The 20,924-nt window shown below is 44.4% G+C and overlaps 1 protein-coding gene across 12 annotated transcripts in view; it reads right to left on the reverse strand.

Annotated features, from left to right (window-relative positions):
* The window catches only part of LOC110256768 (uncharacterized), a 130,140-nt gene that overhangs the window by 98,185 nt on the left and 11,031 nt on the right, over nt 1-20,924 (reverse strand). Inside the window, exons 2-3 of one of the 12 annotated variants that reach the window (XR_001301217.3) lie at nt 14,612-15,342; nt 11,330-12,132 (exon numbers count right to left, since the gene is read on the reverse strand). The exons of 7 other annotated variants lie outside the window; for them this stretch is intronic. The gene's annotated coding sequence lies outside the window, so the exon portion shown is untranslated. Of the gene's footprint in view, nt 1-11,329; nt 14,432-14,611; nt 15,343-20,924 lie in introns of those variants that run through there. 4 more of the 12 variants (XR_014827041.1, XR_014827048.1, XR_014827043.1 and 1 more) reach the window with 4 other exon arrangements.

Here is a 20,924-nt window from a genome sequence, read left to right on the forward strand (position 1 = left end):
TGTCCCTGTCTTTTTCACCTCTGCCGATTCTGCAAACCAGCTACTCGAGTTTATACTTCCCTGCCCCTATTTCTGGATGTTGAACTCATTTCTAAATTTCCATTAATACCAGAGTATTTTTATATGTGTATCTTTGTGCATATGGTGCTTTTAAATAAATACTGCCAAGAGAGAGAATAAATTTATTCTCAGTAAAGAGGTTGTACAATTTGTATTTTCACCATCAGTGCATGAGTATTTGTTTCCCCACAGCCTCACTACAGTGGATATTGTCAATTATTTCAATTTGTGTTAATCTAATGGGTACAAAAATATTCTCCTTGTTAATTTATGTTCTCTTCGATTACATGAAGTTGAGGTTGGCAATTGTGTGACATACATGGAATCTGTCATACACTCCAATATCCAAACCCTCATTCCTCCTCTTCAATAGAGCCTCTCCTTCTTAGGAGAGGAAATAATTGTCCAGAATAAAAACTACATTTCCCAGCCTCCCTTGCAGCTAGGTGTGGTTATCTGGCTGAGTTCTGGTCAATGAGATGCAAGTAGAAGAGTTGCAGGCAATTTACCAGATGTGTCCTTAAAGGGAAAGAGCTTGATTTTTTTCCACCCCGTGTTTCCTTTTCTGTTGCCTGAAATGTGTCAAGATCACTGGAGCAGGAGCAACTATCTTGGACTGGCCTGCTAAGGAGGATGGAGGGGTGAGATGGCAAGACCTGGGTGCTGTCCTATTAGCTCTAGACTCTGTACCTCTGCACTTCATTTATTTATGTCAGTTTTGTTTAAGCCATTATTATTAATGTTATTTCTCCTATGCAGCTAATCATAATCTAAGCTAATATGATTAAAGATCTTGTTTGCAAGCAATAGAAACTGGATCCTGGCCAGTTTACAGAAAAGACAACTTTTGCCACTGTCCACTGTCCTCTTGGGCTCTTTGTCTTTTACCTTACTGGCTTGCAGATACCTTTTTTATCCTGCATGCTCCCTTTCCCAGACGCCTCAGCCATTAGGGCAGGCAACCTTCTGGGGGCATAGCAAGACCGGAACTCTTCCTTTCTGTTTCTGCCCAGGCTTCCCAATTCTGAATGTCTTCTCTCAGGGTTGCCACCAGTCATACAGCACCTCTGTGCAGATTTTTAAAAGGTGGCCTCTTTCCCAAGACACTTACCTCAATCTGTTGGAGAAGTGTTATAACAGACTGATTATTAGAATAAACACTTTATTGCAGTCCACAGAAATGGAATACATATACAGATCTGCCATGTCTAAGACGTGATTAGCATCCCTGTGGTGGAGGTGCCCTGATGCAGTGCACAACCTGCCCAGCTGTCTGGGATGATCCTGTTCCTAACTCCTTAACAGCCTCCTCATGGTACCCAGTCCCTGTTTGCATCCTCTGGCTGAAGGCCAGTGTGAGCAACAAGGCTCCGGACCTGGCCTCTCCAGCCCCATCTTTCTGGTTGACTTCAGATTTGTCACAATATCTTTGTCGACCTTCACAATTTCTGCTGTCTTCCTCCTGAATGAAGCTTAAAGGGGATGTTGCCTGTGGGAAACCTTTGAAGGGTCAAAAGTTTCCTTGCAGATGTGAATTAAAATGATGGAAGCACATTAAAGATGACATGATCCATATTCACCATGTTTTCTTTATAGGCTGGTGGTTCTGTCCTTTTTCGGACGGCTATCGCGAAATGCATCGTGTCCGGGCTGTGTCTGCCCTTGGAGGGGGCTCCCCAAGGGGCAAAGCTAGGATTTCATGGCATCTCGTGCCATCTGGACTTGCTTTGCACAGTCATGAGAGGCTCATGTGCCCAGCCAGGTTTCCGTGCTCCACGTGTTTGGGGGGCCAGAACAAAGTGGACATTCCGGAAGTTGGTTCGTCTCCTGCCCTGGCCTCAGTGCTAAGCATGGTCTGTGGGTCTCTGCAGGGTTCTATGGCAATAAGAAGAGACAGAGATAAAGGTTTCAGGACCCCTGGTAGGAGTGAGGATGTACAGTACAGGGATCCCAGAGCCTCAGGGTTGGCTTAGACCATTCTGCCCATTACTGAGCATTGTGGCAATTTTGAAGGGCCTCATGAAGTGGTAAGATTACTCCCTACAGGATCACTCAGGCTGATTGACACTTCACATTCCATTGCAGTGATCTGGAATGACATCAGCTGCACGTGGTGACGCCAATTCTCTCATGATAGCCAGAGCTGCTGGAAAGGCAGGATTGCAGCTAGAAATGACTTATTAAACTAGGAAAGCAATTAATTCGTGATAAGTTCATTTGCTTGGTAGACAAACAACTTTCAAAATAGAACTGTAGGGAGAAGTAAAATAATTCAAAATGTTTTGGGGAGGAGGAAATTCTTTTTTTATTATTATTATATTTTTTTATTTTTATTTATTTTATTTATTATTGTCTTTTTGCCTTTTCTAGGGCCACTCCCTCAGCATAAGGAGGTTCCCAGGCTAGGGGTCGAATCGGAGCTGTAGCTGCCGGCCTATGCCACAGCCACAGCAACTCGGGATCCCAGCTTCGTCTGTGACCTACACCACAGCTCACGGCAACGCCAGATCCTTAACCCACTGAGCAAGGCCAGGGATCAAACCTGTAACCTCATGGTTCCTAGTCGGATTTGTTAACCACTGTGCCACGACAGGAACGCCTCTTTCCTTCCTTCCTTCCTTCCTTCCTTCTTTCCTTCTTATCTTTCCTTTCTTTCTTTCTTTCTCTCTCTCTCTCTCTTTCTTTCTTTTTTTCTTTTTAGGGCCACACCTGCAGCATATGGAAATTCCCAGGCTAGGGGTCGAATCAGAGCTGCAGCTGCCAGCCTGTGCCACAGCAACAGCAACTCGGGATCTGAGTCACGTCTGTGATCTACACCACAGCTCACAGCAACACCAGATCCTTAATCCACTGAGCAAGGCCAGGGATCGAACCCTGGATACTAGTCGGGGTAGCTACCACTAAGCCACAATGGGAAATTCCAGGAGGAGAAAAGTCTTTATTTAACGAACACCTTTGAATAGCACCTGTGTGCCAGGCCATGCTTGGGGCAGAGAACAGTGGTACACAAGTGTCTCCCTTGGAGACAAAACATAGAGACACAAAAGTGACCTTCCTTGGGTGCTTAGTAAAAGGTACTTATTAAATTAAATATCCCACAACAGGGGATTTGTTCAATATATTTTAATATATCCATACTTTGGACTATTTTGTAGCCATTATAAACATGGTTTTTGAAGAACACCTTCTGACACAGAAAAGTGCATAGTTCATGTATTCACTCAACAAACATTAGCTGAACACCTCCTCCATGCTGGGCTGTATCCTGGGCCAGACAGAGCAAGGAGCAGCAGAGGCAAGCTCCAACAGGCTCCCTGCTGTTCTGGAGCTACATCCTATTCAGGGGAATAGTTAATAAGCAAGTGGAAAAATACCCAAACAGAGGAATTCCCATCATGGCACAGCAGAAATGAATCTGACTAGGAACCATGAGGTTGTGGGTTTGATCCCTGGCCTCACTCAGTGGGTTAAGGATCCGGCATTGCTGTGAGCTGTGGTGTAGGTTGCAGACGCAGCTCGGATCTGGCATTGCTGTGGCTCTGGCTTAGGCTGGCGGCTACAGCTCTGATTCAACCCCTAGCCTGGGAACCTCCATATGCCGCGGGTGCAGCACTAAAAAGACTGAAAAAAGAAAGAAAAAAGAAAAAAATCCAAAAGGAAAAAGTCAAGCGGAGACAATGAAGTTGACATAGTAAAAGTTGTCTGGAGAGGGGAGGGGGCTGCTGTAGCCTGAGTGGTCAGGAAGGGCCTCTCATAGGAGATGACCCAGAACAGGGGCCACAGGAGAAGATGTGGAAGCATGTGGAAACCTTAGGAGAGTCAGCTTCTCTTTAGTGTCACAGACGGGGAAACTGAGGGGACATGACTTGTTTGGGAAGTCACTGGCAAAGCTAGGATAGGACTTTGGGTCTGAACTCCCCTGGCCAGTGCTCTTCCTACGCTGTGGACCCCTTTAGCTCTCACTGAATGTTCCTTTTGAGCACTTTCATGGACCTAGGACTATACGAAGGATGGGTCGCTCCATCAGGCTGGTCCCCAGGATTCCTGGAAATCCCCCAGTCTGTATGGTGCTGTGCCCAGAGCCACAAAAAAGCATCACAGACCCAAACACCAGGGAGCCACACCCATTTTCTGTGCAGGAAAATGAAAACAGCTATGCCCAGGAACGTGGGTGTGGGGGTCCCTGAGGTGTTGCCGGCAACAGAGTTGAAGGAGAGGTCACTGAGACCAGGCTGAACCCTCATTTACCCACAGACAACTTTCTCAGCCCCCATTTTATTGGGCCCCCAGCCCCTGAAAGGGAACCCGGGGGGGCCTTGCATCCAGGGATGGGGCGGGGTGGGGGTGGGGGTGGGGGTTGTTCCAGACCTTCAAAGAAGTCTCAGCCCTACAATGCAGCCACAGGAATGATATGGGACCAGATTCGCTTGCCCTTGCTCATTTCTGTTCTTTGTTGCTCTGCCACCCCCCGCTGGCTTTGATCTCAGTCCCTTGGAGCTTGGCCTGAGCTTTGAGGTCCCCCGCTGGGCTGCCCCAGGCTGTAACTCCAGTGCACAGGGACGCAGTCTCACAATATCACAGTCTGGATCTGGCCTCCTGCCTGCTGGGCTATGGATTCCCCCCACCCCCACCCCCCGCCCCCGCTGAGGGACACAGGGGGAGGTAACAAAGGAAAAAGGTGACTTTGGGCCAGACCGGGGAGAGGTTTGCAGGCCGAGGGCAGCTAGGCAGACACACTTTGATGGGCAAAGAGAGCCACACATCCTGGCCTTCTGAGTGGCGTGGAAGACCTGAGGGGGTGGTGGGAGGTCATGGTCAGGAATCCAGGCTCTGGGTGGGAAGACCTGTTCACATTCCAGCCTAAGCCATTTATTCCCTGTGCAGCCATTGCCAAGTTCTTGAACCACTGTGAGCCTCTGTTTGCTCATCTGTAAAAGAGGGGTGATAAGATGAGATACGTCGAAGGGTTGCTATGAGAATTACATGAAGAGATATATGTGAAAGTGCCTGGCTCGTTGTATTCACTCTAAACTGTAGTGTCATGGATGCTGAGGTCTCAGCTGACTTTGGGAGGAATCAGAGCCAGCTCTTTAGAAGCACAGCCTACAGTGGTTCTTGGAGCCTTTTCTCTGCCTTCTGCATGACGGGACTCTAACTCCCGCTTTCTTGGACCCTCGTTCTCTTTTCTCTCTGGCTCATAGCCCGGGTTGGATTTAACGAATTTTGAGGGACAGCCATCCGCCCTTCTTTCATCGTCCTGCTCCGGCTGCTTCTGCTCCCAGCTGCCCAGTGGATCTTCAAGCCCTGCTCAAAGTCCTCGATGACTCCCTGTGACCACAGAGGAAATAGCAACCTCCTCGGCTTTTAATGTAAGACCCTTGGCAATCTGACCTTTCCTTAACTTTTCAGCCTTAGGTGGATCTGGGAAGCTTAAGCCTGAGTTCGAATCTGGGCTCCACTGTGAAAACCTCGGGAAATGTATATAACCTCAGTGCACTTTGGCTTCCTTATCTATTAAGTGGAATCAATTATCCCTGTCTTATCAACTAAATAAGGATGTTTGAGGATCAGATGAGGGGGTATGGGTATGCTCTTTCCACCTGAAAAGCGACTTACTGTTTTGGGGCCACAATGGTTTCCTTTGCCTTGTCACCCTCAGTGACCACGGTCCAGATGGTCATCATTCAGAGCCCAGGGGAAACGCCAGGTCCTCTGTGAAGCTGTCGTCATTACTCTGCCTGAAATGCTCTCTTCCTCTCAGGTTTCCTATATCACGTTGCTTACCCTGCTCTCAAACACCTGTGATGGCCTCGCCACAGACATCTTCCCATATCCGCCTCATGTCCTTAGACTGTGAGCCCCCGGAGGGCAGGACGCTACTGAAAGCCACTCTGATTTTCCCACCCACAGCGCTTCCTTACCTAGTCCCCCGGCCCCGCCCACGATCGGTGCTTGGTTGAGTACTTTTGTTGAAAGGATGGGCGACAGTAGGAACGAATAAATGAATTCGGGTAGAGTGAGGTGCACTAAAGCTGAAGAGATGAGTCTGATCCCCTCCGGAGCCTGTTTTACGGCCCCAATTTTCACAAATAGACAGGATCCAGGGCGCTCACGCAGAAAGGGGTTAGGAGCTGCAATCTGATTGGAGGTTGGGGAGGGGCCGCTGTGTGCTGCAGAGGAACTCTCGCGTTACCTTCTCTGGGGACCAGGGTTAGGGGTGGGGCTGGGCACGCAACCCGAGCGGACCGCGCGTGGCGTTGAGTCTGTGCCCTCCCTCGCTCCTCTCGGGGGCGTCGCCACCAGCGCTTTCCCGGCGTGGGGTCAGGGAAGAGTGGGGTTGCCTGGGAGCTGTGGAAGGGACTCCTGGCGACCTGAGTTATGTTCCTCGCACGGGAGCACCTGGTTTATTATCAGGGGCTGAAACACACGAGAGAACAAAGGGCCCTGGGGACATTTGTGACCCAGCTGCTCCCTCTCCGTATGGAGCCCCGGCATCATGATTCTCAGAGCCGCCCTCCTCGACTAACCCCCCCGCCCGCCCCCCTCCCCGACTGTTACATTCTGGGGCCACACATTCCTCCCGCGATGTCGAATCCTAAGTATTTTAATGCCTGATATCTATCTCCGTGTGGATTTTTGTTTTATCATGAGGCCACTGGAAAGTTTTTTGATATCTCTTTGAAACAGATGTCAGCAAAAGCTTCCAGCACAGATCAAGGGCAGGTTAGGGCCTTTGAGATGGGTCTGAATGTCCCTTTAACATCGTTCAATCTAATACCCAAATATACCTCGAGTCATTACCCTGTTTTTATAAGAAGCTCTGAACCATATGTTCGGGAACTAATTAAGCATACACATCAAGCCCCGGGATCAGGTGGAGCTCTGTTTAAATATCTTAACCTTTTATGATTATCTTAATTTAGAGAAAATTCAAAACACATTCAGAAGTCTTAGAAAATGAACTAACTAGGATTTTACTGGCCGGTTTCTTTTCTTGATGTTGGGATCATTTCTTTACAAGCCCAGCCTGGATTCCTGGGGAAATCCTCTGTGCTCACAACTTCCCGAGAAATGTAGACGTTTGCCAGGCTGGGAAGCTCAGAAGGGGCCACACCTGACTTCTATTCCCCACACCCGCAGCTTCTCCCAACCTGAGACCCCGCCATTCCCCCACCTCCCAGCCCAGATGTCTCCTGTTTGCCAGAAGGAAGGGGGAGAAAAAAGTGGACTCTGAATGTGTAAGTTTATCTTTTTTTTTAATAAAATAAATGAAGTATGAAATGAGTTGATATGAAATATTCTTGCAACCCATGTTTTTTGCGGGGGGGGGGTTGGGGGGTGGGTGGAATTGAGTTCAGGGCAGGGGTTGCAGGTGGCTAATAGGCAGTGAGAACATGATGGCTGCCCTCCTTTTTGATTCCAGGTGGATTCTGGGGGTGGGGAGTGAGGGCTGGGGTGGTCAATGGCTCTGTCTTCGTTTTGACCTCAGGTATAGGGGATGCATGATTTATAAGGCTTATTTAAAATATATTTATATGCACTTCCCAAATCTGATTGACTTGAAGTCTTACAGTTTTTTAGTTGCTCATGCAATACATTTTTATTGAGCACCTAATATAGGCCAGGTTCTGTTCTAGGCACTGTAGATTCAGTGAGCAAGAAAGACAGTCTTTACAAGGATATCAGCTGTCTCTGAACCAGGTGACCAGGTAGAATACCAAGACCAGACTGGGCCTCAAAACCCTTCTTTCTTAGGATTATTAAACCTTTTTTTTCTTTTTCTTTTTTCTTTCTTTTTTCTTTTTTTTTTTTTTTTGGCCATGCCCATGCCATGCGGAAATTCCCAGGTCAGAGATCAAACCCACTCCATATCAGTGACCTGAGCCACAGCAGTGACAATGCCCAGTCCTTAATCACTAGGCCACCAGGGAACTCCTGGGATCAGTAAACCTTTAGAACAGTGTTTCCAGATAAAGGATTCCTTGATTGCTCTAAGTGTGTCCCAAATATTACATGGGACACATTTATAGAAAATAAGTATTTGTTGTTTATCTGAAATCCAAATTGAACTGGATATACTGTATTTTTGCTTGATAAATCTTGCGAGCCTACTTTAGAAAAAAGATGGAGGGTAGTGTCTCCATCTTGGATGTGAAACGCTAATTTTGGAGGAAGGCAAGCAGAAAACACCCTTGTACTAGGCCCCTTTACCCATGTTATTGCATTAAGACCGCACCACAACTCCATGAAGTAGTTTCTATTATCATCCTCCTTCTGCCTATGAGTAGACAGGAGCCCAGAGAGGTTAAGTGACTCACCCAAGGTCACCCAGCTGAACTTCTAGCCCAGATCTGCTGAAGTTTGAAACCTGGACTCTTTTCAGGGCACCCCAATGCCAAGCTGATGGTTATCTTTGTAGAGTTCTCATTTTCCTGGCCTGCCCTGACTTCTCTCATCTTCTTCCTCTTTTATCCACAAACGTTCAAGGAGAGATGCACTCCCGTCAGATCAATGTCACTGCCATAATGAAAACCACCACCCAAGCCCATGAAGGATGAGATCTGTCGAACCCTAATGAGAATGGTTCCGATTATGCAAAAAGCAACCTCATGGTTATTCTAATGTTACAAGTAAATATAAAACATTTAGAAATACTTGGCTTGGGCTGTTTTTTTCAAGTACAGATGTCTGACTCCCTGCCAGTTTGTTATTAAAAATGCTACGGTGGTTTGGGTACAAAGATTGCTGTAAAAATAAAAGCTGATGCACTCCGAGCACTCGTTTTGACTTTGCGGGGCAAGCCAGCAACGGAGAGGCGGAGCAGATGGTGCCTCATGGTGGCTCGAACATTCATAGCTTGGTCACTTCCCGCCTCAAACCCTGCAGGAACTTCCCATGGTACCTCAAATCCCAAAAGGGCTCCTGCCTTGCTCCAGCCCTATCTGCTCCCTGTCCCTCTCATTTCCTAGCTTCTTCCAGCTCACCCCACACTTGCACTTGCTGCATCCTCTGTTCTCCATGTTTCTCCCTCAGCCATTCCTCTAGCTGCCTCCTTCCCAGCCTCCCTCCTTCAGGCCTTCTCTGTCCATCTTCTCCAACGTGGTCATCCTTCTCCTGCTTCCTGTCACTCTTTCATGTCGCTTAGCTTATTTCCTTTGTTTTCCTTATAACTTTGAAATGATCTCGATAACTTTCTGTCTGTCCCACCAGAAAGTAAACCCCATGAAGACAAGGAACCCTGTCTGTTCTGTTTACACACTTCGTCCTCAGCACATGGAGCAATATTAAGACACATAGTAGTTGCTCAATAAATGTGTGGTGAACAAAGTGATGGGTTTACCGAAACACCTCAAGTCTTGCACTGCATAGTCCCCTCTGGGTCCATGGGCCACAAGGAAAGGGGCAGCTTCTACAAATGTTAATCGACTCAGAGAAACCACTGAACTTGCAAGAATCCTAAATCTCTGTAAGCAGTGGTTTTGAGGCCAGCAGGAATTTCCAGGATGGTGCTCCAAACGTCAGCAATGGAAAACACTTAAATTTGCCATAGCATTAGCCTACGTAGAGAAGAAGGGTTAAAGAGACAAAAGGTTGAGGGGGTTTAAATGCACCCACATAAACATGATCACCCTAATAATCTTCCTATTCCAGGCAGACGTGGTGATGTGACCAGAACAATTTTGGGGGTACAGAGGGGGAGCATTCCCTGGAGGCTTTTCTCCTTATGTTGGCACTCAAGGCATCTCACACACTAGCATCAATCTCCCTTCCCTGATTTCCTCTAATGCTTCTCTTTCTGCAGCCTGTGTTCAGCTGGTCCTCAATTGTTTGTCATGCCTCTGCTCCCTGCATGCTTTCCCACGCCTGCTCCCCGCCCCTTACTCTCACTGTGCCTTTGACCTAGAATGCCCTTCCCCCATCTGTGCAGATCCAAAGCCCACTCACTGGTCAGGGCCCGGCTCGAAGACCGTCTTCTCAATCTTTTTCTGCACTCACCCTTACCTGGCAATGACCTCTCCCTCCTCTGAGCTCCCTGGATTTTTTTTTTTCTTTTCCTTATTGTATTCTACTTGATATCAAGCCTGACCTCAAGCATCTCAAGGGCAGGAGCTATGACTTTATGTGTCCGTCACTGCCCCTAGCACACACATTTTTGTGATGGACACACAGAGCCTCAAGTCATTAGCTCTGGGCAACAATGGGGCAGGGTCAGGAAGCTATGGCTGATCAGAGGCCATAACGTTACTTTCTTGTTTCCTAGGACATTAGGAAGAAGTGATGTGACTTACAGGATGGGCCATCGAAACCAGTGTCCGCAGGACCTTACGTATCCATTCGAAAGATCCAGAAGACAAACTAAACTTTTCCTTTTCCATTCAGATGTTTTCCTGCTGGGTGGCCAAAAAGTCTGAACAACTGAATTCCTGGGCGCTCCACAAACCTCTCCCAATCCCCAACTTTCACAAGTGTTTTATTCCCAAACTCTGTCCAGATAAAAGAAAGGCCAGTGCTAACACTGAACACACGAGTCCAGGAACCAGAGGTATGAGTGGAAACAAAGACTCTGGTTTTGCCAGGTAAATGTTGTCAAATATATGAACATACAAATATATTTATCTCCAGTGGGTTGTAAACAGAGCGTGCATCTCATACAATGTCCAAATTCACTTGCAAGAAGATGGTAACTGGTTTTGGAGCATCCCACGTGTCTGAAGCCAAGGATCCTCCCTTGCTGCGTGATTCAGGAGATTTGGAAATGTTCTGCAAGCAATGTGGTTTTAAAATGAAGCCCAGTACAAGCTTTTGATCTGTATGGGATAGTCCGTGTGCATGAGCAACTCTACTGTATCGACAGCCTCAATTTAAACACTCCTCACGTACAGAATCTGGATTTATTATTTTGCTTTGGGAAACACACATCTTTTGACTTTTCTACATCTATGATCCCTGGAGAGGTGAGGTCAGAGTCCTGGGGTCTTTCTAAGGTCAGCACCCAAGTGTAGCCTTGGCAGCTTTAGGGCCATTGGCACATGTGCCATAAACAATCGCTGTTCCAGGGGGAACCAGTAAAAATCTTTCCCTGAACGCATCGTGGGTCACAACAGGAGGAAACACTCCATCACGGAAAAGTGACACTAATGTATTCTATTAGATTTGCTTATCATGTTAAAGAGCATATTAAAAGGAAATGTTTGGAAAAGAGATGCCATAACCGGGTCTGATGGATTGAGAATTCCTAATTTGGAAAAAATGTGCTAAGACAACATGATTGATGTGAGTGACCTACTTTATTTTATAAGAAAGTATGAGTTGCCTTGGGCTTATTGGTACACATATTTGGAAAAAGTTGGTTTTTTTCCACATTAAGTTTTTATTAACATTTTCAAAAGCGCAGAAACACCATAGAAGGCTATAAGTTGTGACTTGTCAATGCAGATGTGTGTGTAGTCACTCGCTGCCTTAGAAAAATTTATCCCCTTGCTGGAAGGGTTTCTGAATGAGGAGTTTCTTGCCAAGCAAATACCTGTTGGGGGAAAAGATGATACCTTTTTGACTGAGAGAAGATGACAAGAAGGGGGCGTTTTTGTTTAAAACACAAATGGATCTTCTCCACCGTGTAGAAAAAATACACGGCAGAAAACTTGGAATGATTTCCATTTCATGGTGCCTCCTGGCGACCTTCCCGCTGCACGGAGTGAACAGGATTGGGCTGAGTTAACCATTTTATTTTGACTTTAGAAGCTGGAACCCCCAGGGGAGGCTCCCCGTTGTCAAATGAAGCTACTTGGTCTGGAAGTTGGGAATTTGGGGGTTATCCCAGGAAACAGAAGGAACTGTGAAGGCTCCAAGGAGGGTTGGTGGCTGACAGAATACTACTATTAAAATAATGTTGCCAGTGAGGTTAAGAACTTAAGAAATGCCTGTTGTATAATGTTCGTTGAAGAAGGGGAGATGTGAAGCAGAAATATGTATTTAAAAGCAGAGGTGGGAGAATAAGTTTTCTGAAGGCAACTTGTCAGCTTCGTCGCAAAAGCCTTTTGCATCCAGAAAGTCCACTTCTAGAAATTTCTCCTAAAGAAAGAATCATAATATTCATAAATATTTTGGTAATGAGGTGTTTACTCTAGAATCACAATATTGCAAAATGGACTCAACTGTTCAAAGTGAGAGGATCGCTTAAATAAATTCATACATTTAATGCAGTCATTAAAATGCTAATGTAGAATAATAACATGGAAAAAAGGTTGGATAACATTTTATTAAGTAGGAAAAGTGGATTAGAAAACAATATTCATGTTATGATGCTGTCTGTGAGATTTGGTATACATTCTACTTAATTCATAGACATATATGTTTGTCTACTTCAGTAGATATATGCACAGTGTTATATATTATGATACTCTTTAAGTACCTATGTGTGTGTATATATATATATCATACTTTTTTGAAGGACATTCATCAAAATCTTAACAATGTCTATTTCAGAAGAATTGATTTTACAGGTACTGTTCGCTTCTTTCCTTTTTTATGTTTTCATTTTCTGTAATAGGCTAATAAGTCAAGCAGTTATTAAATGGAAAATCCAAGAGACTCCACTGATTACTTAATAGAAAAAACAAGAGAGTTTGCAAGGATTCCCAGACACAAACTAGCTTTCTTATATAATAGTAATAAGTTGAAAATATAAAATGAAAATTATTCCATTCACCATAGCAAAAACAAAACAAAGCATAAATCACCCACAAAACTGAAAATACAGTGACTTATTCATGCAAGAAATATCTAAGACCTGTTTAGAAGCAAATATTGAAGTATATCAAAGGAAATCTAAATAAACTAAATACTGTATTTCTGCTTGGGATGGCTAAACGTTGTGAAGATTTCAATTCTCCTCCAAGTTAGTTTATAAGTTTCAGTTAAATTTCTGATTAAAAGAACAAATTGATTCGAACTTTTGTCTAGAAGATTGGATGGATACATGAGAATAAACAATTTTTGTAAAAAAATAAAAGAGGATGCTTGCTTTATTGGATTTTAAAAGATAATACAAAGTCAGAATAATAAGCATTATGACAAGGTTGTAGGAAGATCATATAGATAAATGAATAAAATAGAGTGTAAAATAGAATAAAATAGGCTAATAAAATAAAGTGTATATATGGGAATCTAGTATCTGATAAAGATTGTATTTCTTGTTAGTGGAGAAAGACTAAATATTTTTCCATAAACAATGCTGGAATAATTAGTTACCCATCTGGAGGAGGGAAAAATTGAGTTTTCACCTCATGCCACATTCACACACACAAAATACATTGCAATGTAATGAAGATGTATATACATTTTGAAAAATTATAAAAATAGGAAAAGAAACTAAAAAAATAAGAATTCCATAATCTTGAGACTGAGAAGGCCTTTCTTGAAAAGAGATACACCTCAGAATCCAGAAAGGAAAAAATTAAAAATTTCACCTGCACAATTATTTAAGTTTTGTGTGTGCAAAACACATACCATAAACAGAAGATAAATGAGGGGAAAATGTATGACAAACAGTAGATTGAGGGCTTTATTATATAAAGTGCTGTTTTAAATTAAGAAAAATACCAGGTCGGGGGGAGGGAAAGATTGGGGAGCTTGGGATGGCACGGGCACACTATGGTATACGGAATGCAGGGTAAATGGAGCCCTGCGTATAGCCCCTGAAAATCTCCTCAATATTCTGTGATAACCTATATGGGAATGGATATGTGCATATGTGTAACTGAATCACGCTGCTGTACAGCAGAAATGAACACAACACTGTAAGTCAACTCTACTTCAATAAAAATTTCTAAAAATTTTTTAAAAGATATGAAAAAATAGCATCATTCCAAGAGAAAAATTGGGCTGCCACCCAAGCAAGCTTTTTGCAGAAGAAATACAATAGCCACTAAACATAGAAAAAAGAAAAAAGATGCTCAGCCTCATGAATACTTAAGCAACTTAAAATTCGAACACAATTTCATTTTCACCCATCACTACCAAAATTCGAAAAAGCAATGATAAAATGCAACATATTGAGGAGGTAGAGAAATATTTTGATCCTGTAATCTCACTTCAGGGATTACCCTGTGGAAATAGTCACAAAATAGTCCAATGCTGGGATACTCTGCAGTTGGTTGAAGGAAGGCGGCAGACCTAGGCATGGATAGCAAGAAAGCCCAAGAGAGCGATGTATGTGTGATCCCAAATTCCATTTCAGAAGCGTGCATGGTTAGTTGAATATTGAGAAGAAACTTTACAGCAGACTATCAAGGATCGTAGGATGGGGGAGGCACTGTCACCAACTTTTTCCTCTTCTGCCACATTTACATGTCTTATGATCATGGGTCACCTTTAAAATAAAAAACAAATGCACATCTGTGATAACCTATGCGGGAAAAAAATCTGAAAGAGAATGGATGTGTGTACATGTATACCTGAATCTCTTTGTTGTATAGCAGAAATTATCACAACATTGTAATCAACGATACTTCAATAAAACTTAAAAGAACAAACAAAAAATGATGCACACCTGCCAGCTGTGCCCAGTGAAGGGAGGGGATCGCCCAAGGTGGACAGCACGTGAGGACCAGAGGCGGTGGTTCTCCTGATGCCCCAGATCCTGCTGCCCCTAAACACTGCTTCTTCCTGCAGAGTAGTGCACAGACCCAGCTAGAGCCTCTCCCTTTGGAGAAGCCTGTCAGTGCCCTGAAAATTCCTCTTGACACCACCTGTAGGGCTTACAAGACATGGGTTTAATGGGTTTCAGGGTGAGGTCTGAACCCATAGTAGTGATGGAGCCTCTCCAGCCCCATCTCCTGGGGCTGCCCAGCCAGTGCCAGTGCCAGCTTGCCCGCTTGCCTCATAAGGAAAATCTGGGGAGGGAATCTTCGGGCTCTGGAAGGACCCCTCCAGCCGACGAGTGGTGAGCGGGCCCAGAGTTTCTTCTGCCACCCCAGCTACCGCTCCTGCACTCACTGCACTCGTAAACCTCGCACAGCTGCCTGGCAAAGGGTCTTCCTGATGGGGTGCAGGCCATACAGGGGAGATAGCAGGAAGATCACTGTTTCCAAGTGTGCCACACCGTGAGCTTGTATTTGAAAGTGCTTTATAATTGACTTTTCCACCTTTTGCCTCATTTGATCTCCAGCATCATCTCTTGAAGGAAGAAGAATTGGTGTGAATGTTGTTATTCCCATTTTACAGAAGAAACAACTGAGGCTCAGGAGGCTGAGGCATTGGCCTGTCCCACAGCGAGGAGGTCTGGAGAGGGAATGAGAGGTAGGGTCATCTTGGTGCTAATTCTCTGCTCCTGCTGCACTGCTGCTTCTCTTCTGGGAAAACTCCTACCTGCCCACAGCCCATGGAAGCTAGTTCCCTTTGCTTGAGAATGGCTGGAGGCACTGTGGAGCTGCATAGCCTAGGATGAATTCTGACCCCCTTGCCTCTGACTCAGTGTCTAGCATGCTAGTAGCCTTGGTGGCTAGACCGGATATAGGGGGCCCTGGAGAAGGGCACAGGTCTGAGGGTTTCTAAAGGAGGGTATGGTCCTGCCCAGGGGAGGCTTCTAAGCTCTGAAGCCCTGCTCAGTAAGCCCTATGTTTGGTTGATTCCCACCTGTGCTCCCACAATCCAGCAAGGTGCCTGGCATACAGCAGGTGCTCATTGTGAGTTTGCTGAATCGGTGGATTGGCTGTAAAGACCCAGGTCCCATTTCCAGCCCTCCTAGAGCTCATCTGACCTCAGGCTATCCTTGCCCCACCCGAGACTTTTTTTCCCTCCTGTAACATGGATGTGGGTGTCTCTGGGACCTGGAGCCAAGCAGAATGGCTAGGGGCTCTACTACCAGCTTTATTTCAGAGCAAGGAGACTAGAAGAACAGAGGTCAGTTTTATCCAAGAAATATAGAGCCGGGGACCACAGCAGTGGAGGAAGATCTCCATGCTTCTGTCCTGAGTCCATATTTCTAGCAGTTTCATCAGCTTCAACATCTGCAAGAATTTGACTCCACCATGATTCCTTAAGGCCAAGGACCTTGTTTTTCTGCTTCTCTGTCCCAGCACATGGCAGGTGCTTGGGAACAAATGTGGTCTTTTCTCATAACAACTTGCCACAATAGAAATTAGAAGTTTAAGATTGGAAATGAAGTTATAGGCCATACAGTCCAGCTTCTTCCATTAACCCAGCAGCAACAAAGGCCTGCTCAAGGTCACAGAGAGAGACACCCACACACAATGGAGAAAATTTGGCCGGGATGTCTGAGCTGGTTTTCAGAAATCAGCCAGAGCTAAGGCTAGCTCACTTGGCTTGGTTTGGGAACCAGGGGACCCAGTTGGGACCCACCCATCACATACCAGAACCCCTGCATTGGCTCCAGCTGAAACTCAATTATTCCTGGGAGAGGCATGATGCTCTCATAATGAAATCATATCTTTTGCAAAGATCCTTGAGGCTACTTAACTATGAAATAATTACATGTGCCTCAGAACTGGGAGATCAAGGGTTTCTATCCAACATCCCATGATGCTCTTAAAAAAAGGTTTCACTATAAACTGCAGGTGGGGTGGGGAGAGGCAAGAGTTCTGAGCCAGGACACCATGTTTTAATTCCACCCTTTATGTTTTGGCATCATTTCATCTTTCTGTATATATCTCTATAGATATATTAAAACAATATTAGAGGAGATTTAAAGAGTAACAATTATCATCCATAAACATATTGCTATAACTCAATTATACCCACATGCATGTGTCTCCTTGTTTAATTACACAGGCAGAAATGAACGCACTCTCTTTGTCAGAAATTACCACCGTAGTTGTGAAAGTGCCCTGTCTACACCCCACCTCCATCAGTTCACCTCTCCTTTCCTGAGGTAACACTACTGTCAACTGTGTATCTTTCCAGACTTTTTCTCCGAGTTTCCATCTAAGTATTCACACTTACCTATATGTTAGGATGTGAATAAAACATAAACAAGTAGGGTAAATTTGAAACTTTAACTGGATGATTTTATGCATTATTCTGGAACTAGCTTTCCTTTAACAGGTCTTAGAAATCTTTCCACGATACTCTATACAGATAGCTACTTCCATTTTTTTTAATACTGACACAGTTTTCTGTTGTAGCTAAGTATCAAAACTTAAAAAAAAACAACAAACCTTGTCTCCCAGCAAGGAATGCTTAGATTGTTGCCAATTTTTCAATATTCTGAACAGTGAATAGATAGTTTTTTAGCCTTAAGCTTTTGGCCTCCCTCATGTGGCTGATGAGTCTTTTTATTCGTGTCAGCAGAATGCCCTACTGAGAAATGTCAGCTCCATGAAGGCAGAGATTTGGTCTGTTTTCTTCACTATTATGTCCCCAGTGTCCAGAACTATGACTGCTCAGCCTAAGTGCACAATAAACATCTGTTGAATGAATAATTGACCAACCAGGGGAGGATGCAGCTGAAAACTATTTTCATGATGAATGCTCGTCTAACACCTCCAGTTTTACAAAGGTATTTTTTATTTCCTGATCATATTCTAGCCTCAGAACAATTGTGTGAGGTCAGCAGATCCTGCATTCTCATTACTCCCAACTTACTGATGAAAACACTATCAGGAGGGAAAAACACTGTCTGGGTACATTAAGTAACAGTTTTCTAGTTCTCCAAACTGTTCTTGAAGGCAAGGACCACAACTCAGTCAATATTTTAACCCTGTTAATTGCAAGTCACTTGCAAATTTCCTTATAAATGGCAAATGCACCATGCTGGTTGAATGAACAAATGATCCCCCAATACAATAAATATGTGATTTTAAGTGGTTCCAATCCACTCTGCTTTCAATCCACTCTGCTTTCAAGACAGCAACCAAGCTGTTCTAAGCCAACCTCACCATCTGGTGGCTGGTGTGGGGAATGGCTTTTTCTTTCTTCAGTGTTGGGGGTTATGCTTTTTCCTCTGTTGCTCCTGGCTAAATCTAGCTCCGACAATCCTTCTCCTAGGAGGAAGGCTTGGTAAGAAAAAGAAATTCCTTTTCTTTTTGGAATTGCAAGTCTTACCCACTTCTATGCCTCCACTAGGCTGGGCCAGTGTTCAAACCTGCCTCCCAGCACTTGCAGAGATCCTGTTGCACCACAGCAGAAACTCCTCCCTCCGAAAGCAAAACCAATAACCTACCCTAGTCAGGACTGTGAAGTCAAGTGGTAACGCTCTGAGGGCAGTGAAAAGGGAAGACACATTCTGAAGAAGAACCAGATTTGGGGCCAAAATGCCCCATAGCCTCTTAGAGTCTCTCTTAGGTCTTCCTCTATTTCCTTATCCCATCAATTCTGCCTGCTGCAAATTATGTTTTCTCTCGCCAGCTAACAGTCACTTCTATTTTTCTGTTTTGTTGAAATTATGTTTAAATTAAATTTGTTTAATTATGACAACCTCCATGAAAACATCTATAAGACCTTATGGCACTTATTTATTTACAAGGTAGTCTTTCTCCGCTAGATAAGGAGCTGCTTGAGGGAAGACATGATGCGAGTTTTTATTTTTGAATCTCAAATGGCAGATAGCAGATATGCTTTTGGAAAAGGAATTTTGCTTTCTTCTCATTTTTTTACATGGCACACAACCACTATAACGCAATGTACTTATGTTCTTACCAAGCCTAAAATTACATAGCTTATGAGTAGGCATTTAATAGATTTTTGGGGAGGAGACACTTGGAACCTTGACCATCATTTATAACATTGTTTCTAGGAGGTTCAAACATCCCGAGTCCTAGAGAGTGATTAAGAAAGAAACTTCTTAGACGCCAAGGGACCCCTCCCTCCTGCCTCTATCAGGAAATGCAAACATGGAGTAATAGCATCAAAGAAGAGAAAGTCTGGTAAATGGTGGGCCCCAGCAGGATCTTAAGATTGTATTTCCTTTTAAAGAATCCAGCCGTCTTGGATTTAGAGAGGCTGGTGCATTGGGGCAGAAGTGGGGTGGGGGAGCAAGCCTGGTATTCTCTTCTGTCAGGTTGCAGGTGTTGTGTGTGGCTTGTTTTAGCTCCGCATCTCATGCTTTTTATTTATTTATTTATTTATTTATTTATTTAGTCTTTTTAGGGCTGTACCCGTGGCATATAGAGGTTCCCTGGCTAGGGGTCTAATTGGAACTGTAGCCGCTGGCCTATACCACAGTCACAGCAACGCCAGATCCGAGCCATGTCTGCGACCTATACACCACAGCTCACGGCAACGCCAGATCCTCAACCCACTGAGTGAGGCCAGGGATCGAACCTGCAACCTCATGGTTCCTAGTCAGATTCGTTTCCGCTGCACCAGGACGAGAATTCCCATCTCATGCTTTTTAAAATGTTGCTTCTTTCCCACCTGCCCAGTTAGCCATTCTTTTGCTATAGTATTTGTCCAGAATTCTTTTCTTTTCTTCTTTAATGAGGTATAACATTTTATAGTAAAATATACAGGTCTTAAGTTCAATGAGTTTTGGCATTTTTATGGATCTGTGTTAACCATGGCCTGAATCAAGATATAGAACATTTCTAGGACGCCAGAAAGTTCCCCTGTGCCCTTTTCCAGTGAACCCTCTCCCAGAGAATTAATATCTAGTTATGAACTTTATGTAAACAGAATCGCATAGTATATTTCTTTATTTTATTTCCTAGAACACATATTGTAAGCATGCACTTTTCAAGGTGTCAAAAATTAACATCCCCAAATATTTGACAGTGGTGACCTCTGGCCAGGGGGAATTTAAGTGATTGTTACTTTCTTCTTTATACATTCTAGTCTATCTAGTCTAGTATAGAAATATACATACAATGTTATGATAATGAGAACAAATAAAGCTTTTTCATAAGATGGGGGCTTCTGCAGAGTGAACAAGCAAGGTTCAGAATGAGTGTGGGGATGGACCCCTGGCTGTCTGAAGGCTGAGAACACCCCCCCCCCCACCCCCGGCCAGTTTCTTGCTGGTGGTGTGGGACTTGCTTCATCATCTCAAGGTTAGAGACCCTTCAAGTCCTTTCCTATCTAGAGTCTCAGTTATCCCTTTGGATATGGAATTATTTGCTCAAAGAATTCTTCTAAGCTCACATTCTCCCCCTTAGATCTTAGCAAAGAGAAAGCATCTTCCAGACAAGTGCTAAAAACACTATTAAAGTCATAAAAACTATACACACACCATTTCAAACCCTCAATCCCACATTTGAGTGATAGTGATGCACGTAAAGCAAATGGAAATAGAGTCAAATACGCAAATGATAATAGAGCAAAGATAATAGAGCAAAAATGGATAAAATCTGTACATGATGGTCTCTGGGTAACTTTTGAATAGAGATAAGGGGAGCTCCTTGTTCTGTTTCTTTAAGTCCAACAATACAGATTGGTAGGTACATGGAGAAAGAATGAGTGTAAGAGAGGTGTAAATGAAGAGAAAGTTTTGAATCCTGAAATAACATTTGCAGAAACACTTAAAACAAAGAGAAAACAACCTAGCAATTTCACAACAGAATGCAAGGCTCTGTTGGTTAAATGGTCCCATATGTGGTATCTGCAGAGCTGTGAGGCTTGGAATGGGCCGGCCCAGGCCCGTGCCAGGGCTCTGTGCAAACTGGCTGGGCAGTGATCAAGTAGTTCCCCCGCACCGAGCCCGTTGCTGCCTCTCTAGATGGGAGCAGTAAGGGCAGAATCCCCCTGAAGGCTAGTGCGAGAGGTGACTACAGTGAGGTGTGAGCAAGCTCTCTGTAAACCATGTACATCACATGCCAGCTGCTCATTTTCTTCCAGACCTGGAATAAATGCTCCGGAGAGAATGTGGGATCCAGGCTCTGTATCCTCTGGTCTTAGACTTTTGTGGGGAC

Source organism: Sus scrofa, chromosome 14 (assembly GCF_054392235.1).
Source record: "Sus scrofa isolate SSC_HxYL_T2T_F1_AM1 chromosome 14, Sscrofa_HxYL_maternal_Yorkshire_Landrace_v2.0, whole genome shotgun sequence".
NCBI classification, from domain to species: domain Eukaryota; kingdom Metazoa; phylum Chordata; class Mammalia; order Artiodactyla; family Suidae; genus Sus; species Sus scrofa.